The sequence below is a fragment of the Vombatus ursinus genome, unplaced genomic scaffold (genome assembly GCF_900497805.2).
Source record: "Vombatus ursinus unplaced genomic scaffold, bare-nosed wombat genome assembly UNPS02014820.1, whole genome shotgun sequence".
NCBI classification, from domain to species: Eukaryota; Metazoa; Chordata; class Mammalia; order Diprotodontia; family Vombatidae; genus Vombatus; species Vombatus ursinus.
Window position 1 is genome coordinate 10,556,835 of NW_020954598.1, and position 18,823 is coordinate 10,575,657.

Here is an 18,823-nt window from a genome sequence, read left to right on the forward strand (position 1 = left end):
ATTTTTACCCCATGCAATGTTGGTCATCCCTCCCACAACCAGTGCTTCCCAGCTGAGCATTTTCTCATCTGTATCATTCTACTTCAACACCTTTAGTCTTGAATCTATTTTGAACCATGTTTCCCGGTCCCTGGGGCCTTCATTTCCATCAGAGATCTCTCTCTAGCTCAGGGCTGGGAAGTCTATGTAACTTCCTATTCCTAGTCCTAATCATTTATTAAGCAGTTATTAAGTTCCAGGCACTGTGTTTAATTCCCAACCCGAGACTTCTGTGGCCTCATTTCAGTTGAGTTCTATCCCAGAAATTCCAAAAATCTGTGTAAATTTGATCTTTTGCAGAATTTTGGGGGACTTCTGAAAGCTGGCATCAATCTTCATACCTCATCTGATTGATTCATATCCTCTGGTTGGAGGGTAGAGTAGTAAAGAGCCCCTCTCAAAACCTCCATTTAAGGAGGGCAGCCTGAGTCAGCCACCTCTTCATTTCCCACCAGGCTGTCTTCCTATGGACTGCTCAGTCATGCTCTACGAGGTACCCTCCCTAACCCATCTTTTAAGCTTCCATGTGCTATCTTCCTCCATTAAATTATAAGCTTTTTAAGGACAGGGATTGTCTTTCTCCTTTCTGTGTCCCAAGAGCTTAGCATGGTGTCTGGCACATGAGGGACTTAACAAATGTTTATTAACTAACTCAATGTTTTGTATCTACTATGCAGATGAACCTCAGTAAGCACAAATGTTAAGCAATAAGGGCAAATTCAGTGTCTAGCTCCTATGCCTTCCACATTCCTGGTATCTCATATAAACACGTACATTTTCAGGATGTCCTACAATAGTTAACATAAATTCCCAGATGGAAAGTCACTTCCCATAGTACTCTGCCCAAGGAGAGTGAACTCTGTCATTTACATACTAGCTAAAAGAGTTTCAACAAAAAACTGAAATAAACAGTTCTCAATGGGGGGAAAAAATCAGAAAATTATCCCTTATCTGCTAAAAAATTAATTACTCCTATTATAAATTTACAAGCATGGTAGTTGTTTACCCTCCTGAAATGGGTAAAAAGGAAGAAAGAGAATAAATATAGAGAGATGTAGGATTTAGAGCTGGAAAACACTTTAAACTGAAGACTTTAAACTCCTTACAGATGACAAAATTGAGGCCTGGAGAGGCTAAGTGTTTTGTCTAAGGTTATACAGTTAGGAAGAAGCAGAGCCAGGATTCAAATGCAGGCCTTCTGGTTGTAGATCCCATGCTTTCTCCAGGCATTCTGACACAGGTCTGTCCTCACGATATTTTCACCCATTTCTTTCTGTATCTTAACAAAAGAATATAATTCTATTAGAATCAAGTTATCCTCTTGACAAAATATTAATTTTACATTAATGCTAAAAGATGTCACATCTTGTGAAAACCTCAAATATTTTTATAGCCTTAGGAGAGTTCTACAACAATGTTACAAGGGCCAGTGATAAGGCACTACGGGTCCTCATGCTTCACGCAGGCCAGGAGAGGCCCCTGCTGATAGGTCTACTGCCCGAAGCTGAAGCTCTAGGGTGAGAAATACCAGCAAAGGCAGAAGAATTTGCCAACCACAAATACGCCGAAAGGAAGGGGGGAAGGCAGAGGCCGCATAAAGAGAGTAAAGCAACAGGTCAGCAAAGTGAGTAAGAGATAGTGCCAAGGACACAGCAGGAGACTAGGAATTGTCTTGGTAAGCCAAACATAAAGTCAATGGGTGGAAAGTGGAACAAGAGGGTGACCTGATTCAGATACATGGGAGTAATCCAGTAATAACACATGTAACCAAGGGGTGTGTGGTAGTGGAAGTAATTTGGCAGGCTGGAACAGCTTTGGAGGCCACGTTTGCAACTCTCTTAAAGGGTCCGTGGTCTCACGTTTAGGACTGAGTCAGCATATGCTCTTTTTTCAATTATATTGACTTCCTTTATTTCTTTGTGGCCTGTACCTAAGATTTTATTTGTGTGAGGACTGCCCAGTATGGAAATTCTATCCACAAATTCTTATGTAATATTTCATCTTAGAGAACTACACGGGACAATGAGAATTAAACAACTTATACATATCAGAGATCAGCCAATCAGTTGACATACATATGTTAAGCCCATACTACGTACTAGGCACAGAGCTAAGCACTGGGAATAGAAAGAAAAACACGAGATCCAACCTCTATCCATTAAGTCGTGTTTCCTCTTGACTCCCATTAGATAGTTTCTAATCCATCACAACCCACCCCCTTAATCTACTGGAAGCTTCATGAGGGCAGGCACTGTGTCTTATTTAACTTTTGTGGACCCTTTTGTGGCTAGGGCAGTGCTCAACAAATGTCAAAGTTGAACCTACAATAATAAATTAAAGTAGGCTTGTTTTCTCCAGAACTCTGATATGTTGAGCAGGATTTAAGGGCCGTGCAGAACTAACAATCGCTTGGATGTCATTACTTGTGGCTATAGTTCCTATGTGCCCCTCTAATGCAAGATCAAACAAAACCTAACCGAGGTAAAGAGATAGTTTGTTCTTGCAGACCAGGTACACCTGAGACCAAGAACACAGCAGGGCCTGGTATAGTGCCCTGCACCCAAGGGGCACTTGGTTATTTGATGTCAAATTTAAATTTCACTTTAAAACAAAAGCAATCTCAACCGAGGTGGCTTTTCTTTGAATATAGTGCTGAGGCAAGCTTGATTTACATCCCATATCAATGAAAACAGAATCGGGGTCCAAGGGGATTTGAAAGCTGGGCAGAAAAGATATTCACCCAATTCCTATTATTTGTGTCTGTTGCTTATATGCTCACTTCTAATGCAGTGCTCTAAAAATTTTCCCTCAGGTGCCACAAAATGCTCCCTCCAAGCCTATATGAGAATATAATAAAGGAGAGCTGGGTAGTAGAGAATGGCCTTTTCCAAGAGCTTGCACACGGCTCCTGTTGCCAGGGTTACCATTTGCTTTGTCTCTTTGTTCTGTGTGACTGCTTCCTGTAAGTCTGGCAATGGAGAGAACCAGGTGATTTACAAAAAAAAAAAAAATCAAAGCAGCAAATTTGTTTGTAAGGCTTGTTGACCCCTCTTTGAGCCACCCTATTTGGAGAGTGATATGGAGAATTCTGTTAACAACAACGACCCTGAAGGTCTATCTCAGAGGATGTCTCCTCCCTTTCCTAAAGTGATATCATTCTCACATTTTCTATAATCAGGGAGCTTTCAGGACAACTGGGACACAAAGATGAAACATAGAATACAAGTGTCTATTAGACAAATGTCTAACTAATAGCATATAAAGTCTTCAAAAGACTGGCAATTTACAGAGACCTGGAAACATGTCCAGATTCCTGCAGGTAGTTTTGTTTCTTGCTTTTTATCTAAAGTAACTGAGTTACGTGGTAACTGATATTATTCAGTTCTCCAGCTTTTATTTTTAAATTGGATTGATTTAAAGATAAGTAGGAATTTTCCAGTGGCACAAAAAAAAATTGTGATTTCTCAATGTGGCCTGATAGTCTGAAATTAATCACTTAATATTTCTTTAGGATGTATGCTAGATAAAAACCAGAAAGCAAGAGAGAGGATGGGGCAGAGACAGAGAGGGGAGAAAGAGAGAGAAAGAGAGCTTACAGTTTGGGGCCAGAGAAAATATGAACCTGACTTTCCATAGGTATGTATTTGGGATATAGAATGGAGGAGACCTCCCCTCCTATGCAGGTCATCACCTTGTCTGCAATTTGTAGTCATACAGAGTTGCCTAGAGCACTTGGAGTTTAACTTACTCAGGGTCAACCCAGCCAGCGTAGGTCAGAGGTAGGACTCCAACTCGGACCTACCCAATTTCAAGGCCAGCTCCCTATTACTGCTCCAAGCTGTCAACTGCATAACATAAATGCAAACTAAATCAATTCTGCGCACATTAGCTCAACTCAAGCTTGGATGCTGGGTGAAAAAAGCCAAATATCAAGGTATTGTGAGCTGGAGGGGGAAAAAGACCACTGGAACGAATTCCAGTCCTTGCGTTTCTCTAATATTTTGTGTCACCTTGGAGAAGTCTCTTTACTTCTCTAAACCTCAGTGTACTCATCTGTAATGAGGATGTTAGCCTCCTTGGCCTCTGAGGTCCCCTTCAGCTCTAAATCCATAAACTTATTACTCATCGCAGGCCCAATGGGCTAGGGGTGCATACATGATCTGAACATCCAGAGAACAGAATGAGGACACTAATGTGGCAAGAAAAAGGGAACACCAAGACATGCAAATAAGGAACTGTCAGGGTGACCAATGGATCTTCCCCTCCCACTGGGTATTTGCATTTTAAAAGGGGGGTTACCAATCTAATCGGTAAAAAAAAAGTATAAGATTTACGGGTCTTAGAATGGCCCAGAAGGGAAGAAATTCCAGTAGCTGGGATGCTACTAGACAGTCTGCAAGACATAGGTCAATCAAGTGACAATTGGATCTTTCAAGGAGCTGCTGTCATCAATCACAGGATCATAGATTTAGAGCTGCAAAGACCTTAGAAATCAGCAAGTCTAACCCCTTCATTTTGCATATAGACTGACATGGAAACTCAGGCTCAGAGGTTAAATAGGTTATCCAGGGTCACACAGATAGTATGTATGTCAGAGATAGGACTTGAGCCTTGATAGATTACCTACTCTATCGTATATGTATAGTTTGTTTTTATTTTTAATTTTTGGGTTTTGTTTTTGTTTTTGCCTCATCTCTCCCTTGAGGGAAGGAACTATTTTTGCATTTCTTTGTATCCCCAGGTCTTAGCACTGCTCCTCCCTCATAGTAAATGCTTCATAAATGCTGATGGACTGACTTCCTGACCCTGGTTCTCAATCTTCTACAAATTGCTATGTCTACTACTAAGGATATATAAGGTGATCATTCAGGTGACTGTGTGGAGGGTAGAATGAGAAAGCAGGGACTGGTAGAAGGGAGGCTGATCAGGAGACTACTTCAATAACCAAAGTGATGATCATAGCTAGCATTTATACAGATTTTGAGGTTTGCAAAGCACTTTAAAAATATCATTTCATTTTATCTTCACAACAATTCTAGTAAGCAGGTGCTATTATTATCCCCTTATTTTTACAGATGAAGAAACTGAGGCAAACACAGACCTACCCAGGGTCACCCAGCTAGTGAGTTTCTGCGGCAGCATTTGAACTCAAGTCTTCCTGACTCCAAGTCTAATATTCTGTCTACTATACTACCTAGAGGCCGCTGATGATAACAGATGTTAAAGGCCTGATGATAAAGAGGCAGTGCTCATCAGAATAAAGAGAAAAAGATGAATGTGACAGGAGGTAGAATCAACGAGTAATTGTTGTATGTATGAATGAATGTATAACCTGTGTGATCTGGGGTTCACCTCTGCATTACCTATGAAGCCGACACATTTCTGACATGTTTGTTCCTCTGGCATTGAAACTTTATGAGCTATCAAGGTCATTAACCAGAAGCATCCATATAAAAATAGAATACAGGGTCTCAGAAAACTGATAATGGTATTTTTCTAGTTATATATTTTAATGGATTTCTTTTAACATAGTGGAAGCATCACTGAAAAGGAAATGGACTAGTCACAGTTTCCTTCTCTTTAAAATGAGGGGTCTAGACAAAGAGGCAGCATGATATAGCATGGGAAGAGCATTTGTTCTGGAGTAAGAGGACCTCAGTTCAAATCCTGTCTTTGACTCTTAATATCTGTGTGATTGGACAACTCATAATCTCCCTGAGTCTCAGTTTCCTCATCTACCAAATGAGGGGTTTGGACTAGATGCCTCTGAGGTCACTTCCAGGTCTAAACGTGTGGTCCTATGTTGTCCAAGGGCTACATTTGAAATGGTGAGATATTGAATGACAGAATAAAAGCTTCGGGAGGGGAAGAGAAGGACAGGAATGATTTATTTTTTGTCTTTGTAACCTTAAGAACAGCACAGTGCCTACCACTTAATAAATGGTTATCGGTTGAAAGAACCAGAGGATGACCTACAGGGATTGGGTAGAAATGCCATAAAGGATTTATAAAAGGACAGAGATAAGAATGGCAGGCCCAGGATGACAAGGTAGGGAAGTATGTGGGTCTTCAACAGTGGAGAGAGCAGCCACAGCAATGAAATCACAGATTTAATAAAGTATCAAAATATTTCATTTAACAGGAATCCTTCTCTTTCTCTCTCTCACCAATTTCCACCCACTTCCATCAAAAGCCCTTCTTAAAAAGATGCAAACAATAGGTAACTCTTACAGAATTAATGTTCTAATACAACTTCCAGGGGTAAGGACTAGATTTGTGATTTCACTGGTATAGGGAACTTCCTGGTGAAGAGATTCCTTTTATCCAAGGTAGGTCATCACTTTCTCTGCATCTGATAGAGAGTTGCCTATAGCATGGATGACTTGCCATTGGTCACACAGTCAGAAGGCAGTGGAGTTGAGGCTTGACCCTAGGTGTCCCTGACTTGAAGGCCAGTTCCCTCTCCACTATCCACACTACTTCTACTAAAAAAAAAATACTGATGAAGGTAGGTTTTTGCGTCCGAATATCAATTCTATGCAATTCGCCCAATACGATACAGTTCACTCTTTTCCTTCTATTTCTTTTTAGGCCAAGTTCCTTGTCCATTTCTCATGTATGTCTGAGATATATGTATTGATGACCCAACTCAATGGTCTTCCTGGCTCCAAGAGTGCCTCTGTCCATTATGCCACACTGACTTTTTTATCATTTCCAGGGCAGAAATTAAACCAGTAGCCCCACAGTGGGTTTGACATCAAATTATATCTTTGTAACAAATATAGCCTATGAGTCCCAAATAGCATATATTTCAATTTTAAGGAACACAAACAACTTGCACCTTTGAAGCTACTGACAATCAGCATAAAATGTATGAGATTAACCAACTGCAGAAGTAACCTATCCCGAAGAGATGGATTATCAATAGGCTATGGGAAAGATTAAAGTATTTCCTTAACTCCCTTTAAGGAGCTAAGGGAAACCTCATTAGAAAGACTTTAAGATACTTTGATGAATGAGTGAGCTTGTCAGTGTAGGTACTAACAGTCTTATGCCTATTACAAAACAAAGGAATAGCACGATGCTACAGAAAATCCAGTGCTGGAGTTGGCATCATAAAGATCAGGGCTCAGAGGCCACCTCTGATATTTGCTAGCTTATCAAGGATCTTCCTAAAGTGTGGTACCCAGAAGTAAATCCAAGTCTCCAGCAGCAGTATGACCAAGGAAGAGTACGGCGGACTATCACCTTCCTTTTCTGGGCACTATATCTCCAAGAAGAGCTCCTGAGGAGACCTCTGGCTTTTGTGGCTTCAATGTCACACTTTGGATTAGGCACACCCTGGTGTGAAATCAAAACTATGGTGTACATTTGGGGTTTTTGAAACTGCAGGGGAAAAAAGAAACAACTTGAAAGATGCTTCAAAACCGAACAAGATGTAGCCCACACATAGACTAATCTAACTATGATAGCTACAATTCAGAGACAATGTTGTAGAAAGATGTTGGGGGACAGCTAGGTGGTACAGTGGCCTGGACTCAGGAAGACCTGAGTTCAAATCTAGCCTCAGACACTTACTAGCTTTGTGACTCTGGGCAAGTCACTTAACCCTGTTTGCCCTAGTTATTTCATCTGTAAAATGAGCCGGAGAAGGAAATGGCAAACCACTCCAGTATTTTGCTAAGAAAACCCTAAATGGCATCACGAGGAGTCAGAAGCAACTGAAAACTGAACAAAGCAGTACCAAATAATAATAATAACCTGCATTTATCTAATGTTTTAAAGTTTTCTAAGTGCTGTACGCACATTTTCTGACATGATCCTTAGAAGAACTCTGTGAAGGAGTTAATACTGTCCCCCCCCCTTTTTTTTTACAGGTAAGAAATGAGGCACAAAAGTGTTGTGTCTTGCCAATAATGACACAAATAGTAAGTGCCAGAGGTGGGATTTGTGCCTGGCTCCTTTGTAATTATACTATACACTAAGCCTATAAAGCTCAAACCTTTTGGTTTCATGATCTCTTTACCCTCTTAAAAATTACTGAGGACCCCCCCCCAAAGAGCTCTTGTTTATTTGCATAGTAGCCATTAATATTCACTGTATTAGAAATTAAAACATCTTAGTATTATGATGAAAATTGTTTTGACCTTGTGAATCACAGAAAAGGGTCTCAGGGATGCCCAAGGGTATCTGGACCATACTTTGAGAATTGCTGCACTAAGCCACGATGCCTATGCCAACCAAATTCACATTAATACCAGGGCAAAATGTCCAGCCCTCTTCTGTCCTGTTCAGGGCCTTTTTTCTTCCATCATGTTTGAGAAAACCCGAAAGACCCCATCCATGGGAACACAATCAAGTGCAGAGCGTTTGTTACAAGAACATTAATGGGTCCATATCACAGGTTCCTTTGCTAATTTCACCCAATTGAATGCTATTGCCTTTCTTAAAAAGCACATCAAGGACTCAGGTGGTAGAATCCAAATGTAATATTTCTACTCTCATCTCGGATGCCATATAAACACTGACGTTTATTCAATTTCATGTCTGTTTCTTGTCCTCCTGGTTTCTTATACAAGTGATCTTAGATTATCTGGCTTAGACAGATCTCATCAACTTATCCATCAATCAGCAAGTGTTTATTAAGCACCTATTAGATGCTAGGTGCCGGTTCATGCCAACCTGTCTGCAAGTCTTTCTTTGTTGAAAAACTGGAAATTGGAAAGGTGTCCACCTAAAACAGATTGTACAGTTAAAGCTGAGAAATCATCTCAGTCAATCCTCTCATTTCACAGAGCTAGGAACTAAAGCCCAAAGGGCTAAAATGCCTTGTCCAGTGTCGTACAGGTAGTTTGCTGCGAGAGCAGGATCCAAAACCAGGTCCATTGCCTCCAAATCCAGTCCTTTCCCCACTCTACCATACAGCCTATTCAAAATTGATATAACAATAAAAAACTGAGATCAGTTTGACCTCAATTGTATTGTAAGATGTTCCAGCAAGTGTTGCCATAATAGGCAGTCGTGAAATACAGAAAAGGTAAAGTCAAAAAACAAAAAGAACTTGTTTTTGCCTCCAGCCTTGTCCTGGAAGAGGAGGTTCTGCTGGGTGATAACTAAAGGGGAGAAAGGTGTCTTAAACTATTATAATGTGGCAACAATGTCCCTTAAGATCATCCCTTTCCCTTTATGCTATGCTTACTAAGTTATTTTATGTTCTTAATGTGATTTTCCACATGGGATGTCCTACTGTGAGTCAACAACAACAAGCATTTATTAGGCACTTATTATGTGTCAGGCATTGTGCTTGGGGATACAAAGAAAGACAAAAATACAGGCCCTACCCTCAAGGAGCTTCCATTCTAATGAGTCAATATGTAAATAGCTATGTACATAGAAGATAAATATAAATAGAGAGATAGAGATAGATAGATAGATAGATAGATAGATAGATAGATAGATAGATAGATAGATAGATAGATAGTAAATGTAAGATAATCTCAGAGGGAAAGCACTGTAAAAAGTATGTTATTAAGCTGACAGTATTCCAGGCACTTTAGCATTTTTTTTATTTTAAGTTAAGAACTTGGCGTTCTGGTTTAGTATTAATTATAACTCATATTTCTATAGTATTTTAAGGTCTAAAAAGTACTTTCCCCAAAATAATCCTGTGAAGTAGGTCAATAGTAGGTTAATAACCTGTGATCTTTTAGGTTTGGGAGCTTCCTGTTTTGTTTTGTTTGTTTTTTTCAACCCTACTCTTGGCTTCTGGATTTCAAAACTATGCTGTCTAATCCTGGAACTTCCCTCCACACCTGAAGGTTTCTTGCCTTAGAACATCAAACCATCCCTACTGCTTCCTCAATCTGAAATATTCCATCTTCTGTAAGACCCATCTTCTCCTCCTATTGGTGAAGTTCTTCTTGGAGCCTCCATTTTGTAGAGGGCCCCAGGCTAGCCTTTATTCCACTCTTTGCCCTATCCCTGACTACAAAACCATATGCTCTCTTCTCACCATCCTTCTTCCTCCTCCACTTCTCAGGTCCCCTTTGTGTGTTGTCTTCCTCTATTAGAATGTAAGCTCTTTGAGAAGAGGGACTTCCTTTTTGCTTGTACAATTCCCAGGGCTTAGCACTGTGCCTGGCACATTGTAAGTATTTAATTAACCCTTCCTGCTTCTAATAAGTTATGGTATTAGAAAGTTCCAAGAAGTTTAGAGAATCTAATTGACTTGACCAGGGTCACACAGCTAGTAAGTGCCAGAGATAGAAAATGAACCCAACCCTTCCTGACTCTAGATCTCACCCAATACACCACACTGACTCTTTGAGGTAAGTATTTTCTAGTATTATTATCCCCAAACGAGGAAGCTAATATTCAGAAAAGTTAATTATCTTGCCTATTTACACAGCTAATGAGTACCATAATCATTATTTTAAACCCAAGTCTCCTAACTCCAAGTCCAGCACTATTTCCAATAAACCACACTAAGTCTCTCAAGAGTGTGGTTAATATGGACCCATTCCTCAGATCTTGATCTCCTTTGGGAAGAGTTGAAATTGAGACTCTGAACCAGCAGAGCTAAGTCATTCAGTCAATCATTAAGCATTTATTAAATAGCTTACCAGACCTTGCTCCATAGCAACCTTTCCACAGAACTGCCATGTCAGGAGGCCAAACAGGAGTAGCCACTGGGCTGCTCTTTAACACTATCTTTCAACTTAATATAGTAGCATTTAAGCATGTCTTTATCATTCTTAATGGGTCACAGTCTTCCTGATAGACACAAGTAGCCTATATCTCCAGGAACAAACCAGCTTGACTGGCAAGATAACAGAAGGAAAGTATCTTATTTCAATGCATAAATTACATTCATTGTCATGGTTCTCAGTGCTGGCAGAGATTTCAAAAGACTAAGGTCAAAATAGTCAAACCTGTTTGTACATCTAAACACACACACACACACACACACACACACATTTACAATTGGCAACAGAAATAGTTGCCACATCCAAACAGCCATCATAGTCTTTACCTTGTCATAAAGTACCACCTCTGGCCTTCCAGTTAAGCACACTAATTCTACTTCCCCAAATTTTCAGAAAATACAATTTTTTCATCTTTAGGACCTTACTGTCTACTTATGTTTTATTTCTTACTTTTTTTCCAAATATTTTACCATAGGAGCAAAATGTCACACATTCTGCAGTGATATGTCTAACAACAGGGAAGATAGCAAAGACACTGAAATAACCAGGTATTACAAAAACAGATGCACATTAGTACAGTGTGGAAGTCCTTTTTTTTCCCTTTACCAGCCTCTCAAGAAACATGCACTGAGTAAAAAAGATCCCTCACCTACCAAAGAAATATTAACCTCTAATTTTCAGAATAAACAGCATGACAGTTCATTTCCAGTTATGTAATAACAAGACCTCAAATGTACACACTGCTATTCTTCCTGGGACCTGAGAAGCACTTGGGTATGTTATTTAATTTATTCTCCCAACAAAACAAGAATTGATATTTTTAACTCTTTCTTATAGATGAGGAAATTGTTTGTCCTCAGAGATTTTTCTCTATATACAGTCAGTAACAAAATTTAAAAGAATCAAACAAACAAATAAATAAATTGAGCTAACTTCTAGAAGAGATTAGCTGTTAGAGTTTTACTAGTTTAAAACTGCACTAAGATTTTGGGGGCACTCTCTGTGTTTGTGTGTGTGTTTGTGTGTGTGTGTGTGTGTGTGTGTGTGTGTGTGTGTTTGTATGAGTTGCAATCTGCTTCACTGAACAAATGTCCCACCATATGAGTATCCACAGCAATGGAGGAAAAAATTATATATGTGGGTGTGGCTGTATATTATTATATGTAGAGATATGTGTGCATGTGTAAATCCTGTACATATGCATATATACATATATAATACACACACATATAGAGGGTTTCCCCAAAAGACTTAGGGCAATTGAAAGCTATTAGGCTTTAAAACTGCCCTAAGACTTTTAGGACACCTTGTATAATGCAAAATGGGTTTGAATTCTTAAAATGCACCCTAACCACAAAATTGCTTCCAGATAGCATTTTTCTATTCTTTTTCCTTTGTTTTATGTTATCTCCTTTGATAGACTACAAGGGGAAGGCAAGGCAAGGAAAGGCAAGGCAAGGAAACGCAAGGGAAGAAGCATTTATTAACTGCCTATAATGTGCCATGATGCACTAAGTGCTTTATAAATGTAATCTCATTTGATCCTCACAACAATCCTGTGAGATAGGTGCTATTATGTCCATTTTACAGAAACTTTGACAGACAGAGGTTAAGTGAGTTGCCCTAGAGTCACACAGCTAATAAAAGTGTTTGAAGCTGGAATTGAATTTAGGTCTTCCTGACTCCAGGCCTAACATTCTATCCAAGGTGCCTATCCAAGCAAGGACATGAACTCTTCCACTTTTTTCTTTGGATTTCCCAATCCCTATCATAATACCTGGCATATAGTAAGTACTTTTAAAAAAATGCTCGTTAGTTAATTGTTCGTTGATTGATTAGTAAGGCATCAAAATTTTCTCTGAGAGTTGGTATTTTCTTACAATAATACTCAGCCTTTATTCATGATTCTTCAATAGTCATTTAGCCAACTAACACTCATTAAACTCCTACTAAGTGTCAGGCATTTGATGATATCAGTATTCCTTTAGCAACCCATTGCTGCCGTCTTGCCAGATGGGCTACTTATTCCCATGTGTCTTCTCAGAGGATCTATTCAACATGATGTGCTAGAGGTTTCCTTCTAGGTCTTCTTATATTTTGTGTATGCCAATGCAGCACTCAGCCTACCCATCTGTGAGGCCTCACTCTAAATACACGGCTAGTAGACCACCTTTTCCTTGCATAGATTTCCTTGATAATGTCCCATCTGCTATTTCTTGCCTGCAGGTCAGCATTGGAAATGTGCTGCAGCCTCACTTTTGCTTACCTTACATCTCTTCGTCATCCTCTGATTCACCCACAACTTTGAATCTTCAGAGATTGTGACATTCTAAGATTCACAACCACATCATTACCAGGAGAATGTCTGTGTTTAAATAAAAAATTAAAAGATAAGTTTTGGGTTGGAGGGTTTGTTTTTCTGTTTTTATGCACAAGGAAGCAGCTTAGAATCACTGAAAGCACCATATCATGTCCCAAAGGCAATCCAGCCCACTCTCTCCCTCCTGTTAAATTCAGGGCCCAAATCTATGTCCTTAAATGGGCTATCTTAATGGTCCAAACATTCAACTGCATTTCATGCATTCATCACTTTCATCCATTTATTTTATTAAGGAGATAATTCTATCTCCTTAAAGTAAATATGTATTTCATTGATGAAATCCTATAATTCTGACACCCAACAGTGCAAAATCATCTGCAAACAAGAGTATCCACAAGACCTCATTCCTCTACCCTTTGGATCTTGCACAAGACATCCTCATTGACAGTAGTGAACAACTGCTGAATTTGGAGTCAGAGAACCTAGGATCAAATTTTCTCTTTGCCACTCACTGTGTGACTTTGGGCAAGTCACTTAATTTCTTTGAGCCTTAGTTTCCTTATGTGCTATATAAGAGAATTGGAATCCATGATTTCTCAAATTCCTTCCAGCTATAAATCTAGGATGTTATGACCTTTGGTAAGTATATACTTCCTAGTTTTATGTCTTGCTTAACGATAATCAGAAAGCAGTAAAATAGTTATCATTGTGATTGAAATTATCAAGAAATCTTGGATGATCTTAACATATACATGAGAAACTTCTGATTGGCGTTGAGTTTCGGGCTGCATTTTAGTCAAATAAAAAACAGCTGGGTTACACAGTGGAGAGAGTTCTGGGCTTGGAGTCATAAAAACAAGTTAAAATCTTGTCTCTGGTGTTGGAGTCAGGAAGATTTGTGTTAAACTCCTGCCTCATACACTTGCTAGTTGTGTCGTCTTAGGTAAGTCACCTAAACTTTCTAAGCCAAAGTTCCCTCCCCTGTAAAATGAAAAAGTTGGATTTAATGGCCCCTAAGGTCTCATCCAGGAAACTAGGTGGTGCACTGGGCCTGGAGTCAGGAAGACCTAAATTCAAATCTAGCCTCATATTAGTAGCTGTGCAATCCTGGACAAGTCACTTAACCCTATTTGTCTCAGTTTCCTCATCTATAAAATGAGCTGGAGAAGGAAATGGCAAACCACAATAGTACTTTTGCCAAGAAAATGCCAAATGGAGTCCTGAAGAATCGGACATGACTGAAACAACTGAATAACAACAACAAAGTCTTATTCAGCTCTAAATCTATGATCCAATGAAATTCTATTCAATGAGAATTTATTAAATACCTAATATATACTGAATTATATGTGTATATATATGTATGTGTCTGTGTATGTATATATATATATGCATATGTGTGTATATATGCATATATACATATATATTCATATATTTATATGGCATTGGACTAGGTACTGAGGATACAAAGACAAACATCCCTATCCTCAACAAACTTACTCTTAAGAGGAAGGAATGTAGCATCTAAACAGATTTTTAAAAATTCTTTCAAAAAACCAAAAACAGCAGATTCTTTTATTCTCAGCACCTTCCAGTCAATTATATAATGTGTTCAGATGTAGAAAATCATTTTCAACAGGAGTTGTTATATAGAAAAATTGAAAAAAATTGGTTATGGCATCTTTGAAAGAATTGGACTCCCCAATTAAAAAGGCAATTATTTTCATTGACATCTAATTTGGCATTAAGCCTACAGAATAAAATTAATCAATATCTTGGGTAGTAAGACTGCCAAAGACTTTCTTATTTTTTCAGTGTCTCATACTGCAAGCCCTCTTTAATCAACTTAATACAGGAAAAATATAATACTTTGATTTGAGAATAGAAGGCTGTCAGACCCAAAGAAAATGCATTTTTACCATCATGGATTAAGCTACGCCTAGCAAGCAGGTTTGACCCACTCCACATGGATGTGCTTTTCTTTTATCCACTAGTGGAACTTCCTGTTTTAACAAAGCTATTTAGCAAAGCCATTTAACGTATTTAATCAACACATCCCAAACTTTGACCTTTGTGACTTATTATTTGTCTTAGAAGCACTTTGATCATAGGTATTGGAGCTTGAAAGAAACATAGAGATCATTTAACTCAAATCTTTTTCAGATAAGGAAACCCATAACAGTGAAGAGACTTGCCCATCATTATTTAGGCAGCAAATAATAGTCATGATTTGACCCCAGGCCTTCTGACCCAAAACCCAGGGCTCTTTCCGGTCTACTTATATATTATTCCTCTCTGTGCACTCTATGATGCAACTTCATTGGCCTATTTATTATTTCTTGAATATGACACTCCATTGCCCATTTTTATGCTATTGTACTGGCTACCTCCTTACTTAGAATGCTCTACCCTCAGGGAAGAAACAGCTTCATGGAGTATGACCCCTCACAGCTAAGAAGAATGCTGTCCATGTACTTAAGAAAGGAATAGACTTTGGGAGTTGAACTCAGCTTCCTACCCAGCAGAGACCCTGGACCACAGGTGGGAAACCTGTGGCCTGGAGGCCACATGTGGCCCTCTAGGTCCTTAAGTGCGGCCCTTTGACTGAGTCCAAACTTCACAGAACAAATCCCCTTAAAATAAAAGAATTTGTTCTGCAAAACTTAGACTCTGTCAAAGGGCCATACTTGAGGACCTAGAGAGCCACATGTGGCCTCCAGGCCACAGGTTCCCTACTCCTTCCCTGCACCTAAGAGGAGCTACAGCAGAACTCTAAAAAGAAAAGGGTCAAAAAAACCCAAATACCAAACTTCTAAGCCATGGGATCCCAAGAGCTGTTGGTTAGCCTTTGCCACATGTGTATCCAACATATGTGCTTCACTTTGAACCTACTCTTATCATAGATGCTATGTGAATCTGGGAGAGTATGCCCTAGGTTCCAATGAGAGAATATTTTATACCAATTGCCTTTACTATATATCATCTTAGCAAAGGTCCTTTATAAAAGCTGCTAAGTTATACTCTCTGATCATAAATGGGAGGAACACCGATGGGGACTTGTGAGCTACGGTAGCAGTAATAATCATCAATAATTTTAACCCCAGAAACCTGCAATCTGCAACCCTGCAAATGTGACTTGGGAAGTAAATCAGTGGGGTGTCACACAAACATTAAGTATATCTTAATTATGTACAGTGTTACTTTGCGTGTTCACTGTACCCTTTTACCTGTCTTGTTTCTTTGAGTAAAACCTACCCTTCCAGAGCTATATTCCAGACATATAGGTCTCCCCACTAAGCTTCAGAAATTCTCAGTCTCAATTTTTTCTCCTTACATTAGGATCTGATTTTTTTACCATGTTTGTTGTCCATTCTTAATGTATGTGTGTATCAGCCTCTGAGGCCAGGGATTTATTCTTGGTTCCTTTGTTGGATCTCATTCTGTGAACTTCTAGATATCTCTATTCTTATTATTCTTCCTACATCATAATAACACTCTATGCAATCTAACTTGGTGCTTGTACAATTAGGTTCCCCCCACCCCCTTGATATTTTCCACTTCAGCTTAAAGTCTTTTTCTAAATGTGAAAAGCCATGCAAATACATTTTTACTAGTCATTATAAGAGGTCCTCCAACCTTGAGTCCATCATTTCTACATTTCAAGGTAAGTCTGGCAATTCTAAATCCTGTTCCTAGGCTCTCCTTAACCTCTTCCTTTATGGTAATGGTCTTGCCATAGAAAAGTCATTTGAGGAAGCTTGAGATGTCTAACCTGAAGAAAAGGAACCTTAAGGGAGAAATGATAGCTGCCTTAGAGTATCTGAAGTACTACCATGTGGAAGAGGGATTGTTTTGTTTGTCCACTGAAGGCATATCAAGGAGTAATGAGTAGAAGTTAAAATGAGGGTAATTTAGGCTTGCTATGAAGGAAAATATCCTAACAATTAGAGCTATCCCAAATTGAAATGGGATGTTTTAGGAGGTAGTGTGAGCCTTCCAACTACAGATCTTCAAGCAAAGGCTTGATCCCTTGTCATGTATGTCTTGGGTGACTCTTGTTCTGGTATATATTGGACTAGATGGTCTCTGAGGGACCTCTTGACTCTAAGCTTCAGGGTCTCTACTACATGAAGTCCAAAGGTGGAAAAATTATTCATTATGAGTTCCTGCCATTGTCCTGTTCCTTTTGAGCCTTCACAGTAATAAGACAGGCTTTTGCTCAGATTAACTTTACATTAGGGTAGTTCAGTGACACATCGGATAGAGCACCAGGCCTGGAGTCAGGAAGACTCATCTTCTTGACTTCCAATCTAGCCTCAGACACTTACGAGCTAAGTGACGCTGGGTGAGTCACTTCCCTCTGTTTGCCTCGGTTTCCTCATCATCATCGTCAATGAGCTGGAGAAGGAAATGACAGTTTTTGTTATGAATTAACAAATGAATGATTAGATTATCGGTAGCCCTACATTAACTGTGTGTTGCATAGACAACAGTATGGAACCATTATATAAGGAGGAAGTATTAATTATGGTGAGATCAGCCAAGTAGTCAAGAAAACTGTACAAGGCTAATTTAAAGTGATTTAGTAACTGTGTAACCAATGGTAAGTCACTTAACCTTTCTCAGTTTACTCATCTGTATGTGAATAATTCCCACAGGATAGATATATCACAGGGTTGTAATTATGATCAAATGAGATGATGCTTTGAAAACCTTGCATTGTCACAAGAATTTCAGTTATTATTGTTATTACTATTTCTTTTATTAGTATTGTAGGAGAGAGAGAGGGAGACAGAGAGAGGGAGACAGAGAGAGAGAGAGAGAGAGAGAGAGAGACACTGTTGGATGAAATAGGCTCTGCAAAATGGTCTACCAGACTTATCCCAAAGAAAGGGCCCAGAAGAGCCAATGAAAAATAGCCAGAGTACATTACTATATATGAAGATCTCTGTTATTAAAGTCCCAGGAACTAAGCAAACACTGCAATAATATTTATTCAGGGAGATATCTTCCTCAAAGGAAATAGAATATCAGACCAGCCTCTGGATTACTAAGATTTATGCATGTAGATACATAAAGGAAAGAAGAGAAGAGGGAAAGAAAAGTAAAAGAGAAGGAAGGAAGGAAGGAAGGAATGGAGGGAGGGAGGGAGGAAGAAAAAAAGAAACAAAGAAACAAAGAAACAAAGAAACAAAGAAAGAAGTGATGCACAGCCTGAGAATCCCTTTGTTCTAAACTCTAAAATTTGAGGGCACCTTTCTAAGGTAGGATCACCTAATTCTGCATATTTCATTAGGTGGCTTTCTATTTTCAGGTGGAACAAAGAGCAGCAGGTCAGGGTTTATTTAAAAGACTTTTGGCTCATCATATTCCCTTCCTCCAGGGTCCCCTTGGACTACACTCTCAGCTTACAGTGACAGGAGAGTTTTGCAGGCTTATTCATTTTTCACACCACTGCTTTCTGCTATGTTGATTATTGTCAGACTACCTTGAAAGATGGTATGATGCTTCCTACCCATTCCCCTCCATCCTTCCTGTGGACCCATCTTAAGATCCAATTTGGATCACCTGCCAACATTTTGTTTCATGGATATTCACAGAATCTCAGATGTGAAAACAACCTCAAAATACATCTTATCCATTCCATGACTAAAATATAACTTCTCAAAGTATAATCTACCCAACAATAGATCATCCAGCCTTTGTTGGAGACCTCAAACCCACTACCACCTGGAACACTGAGTGGGTGAAAGGAGGA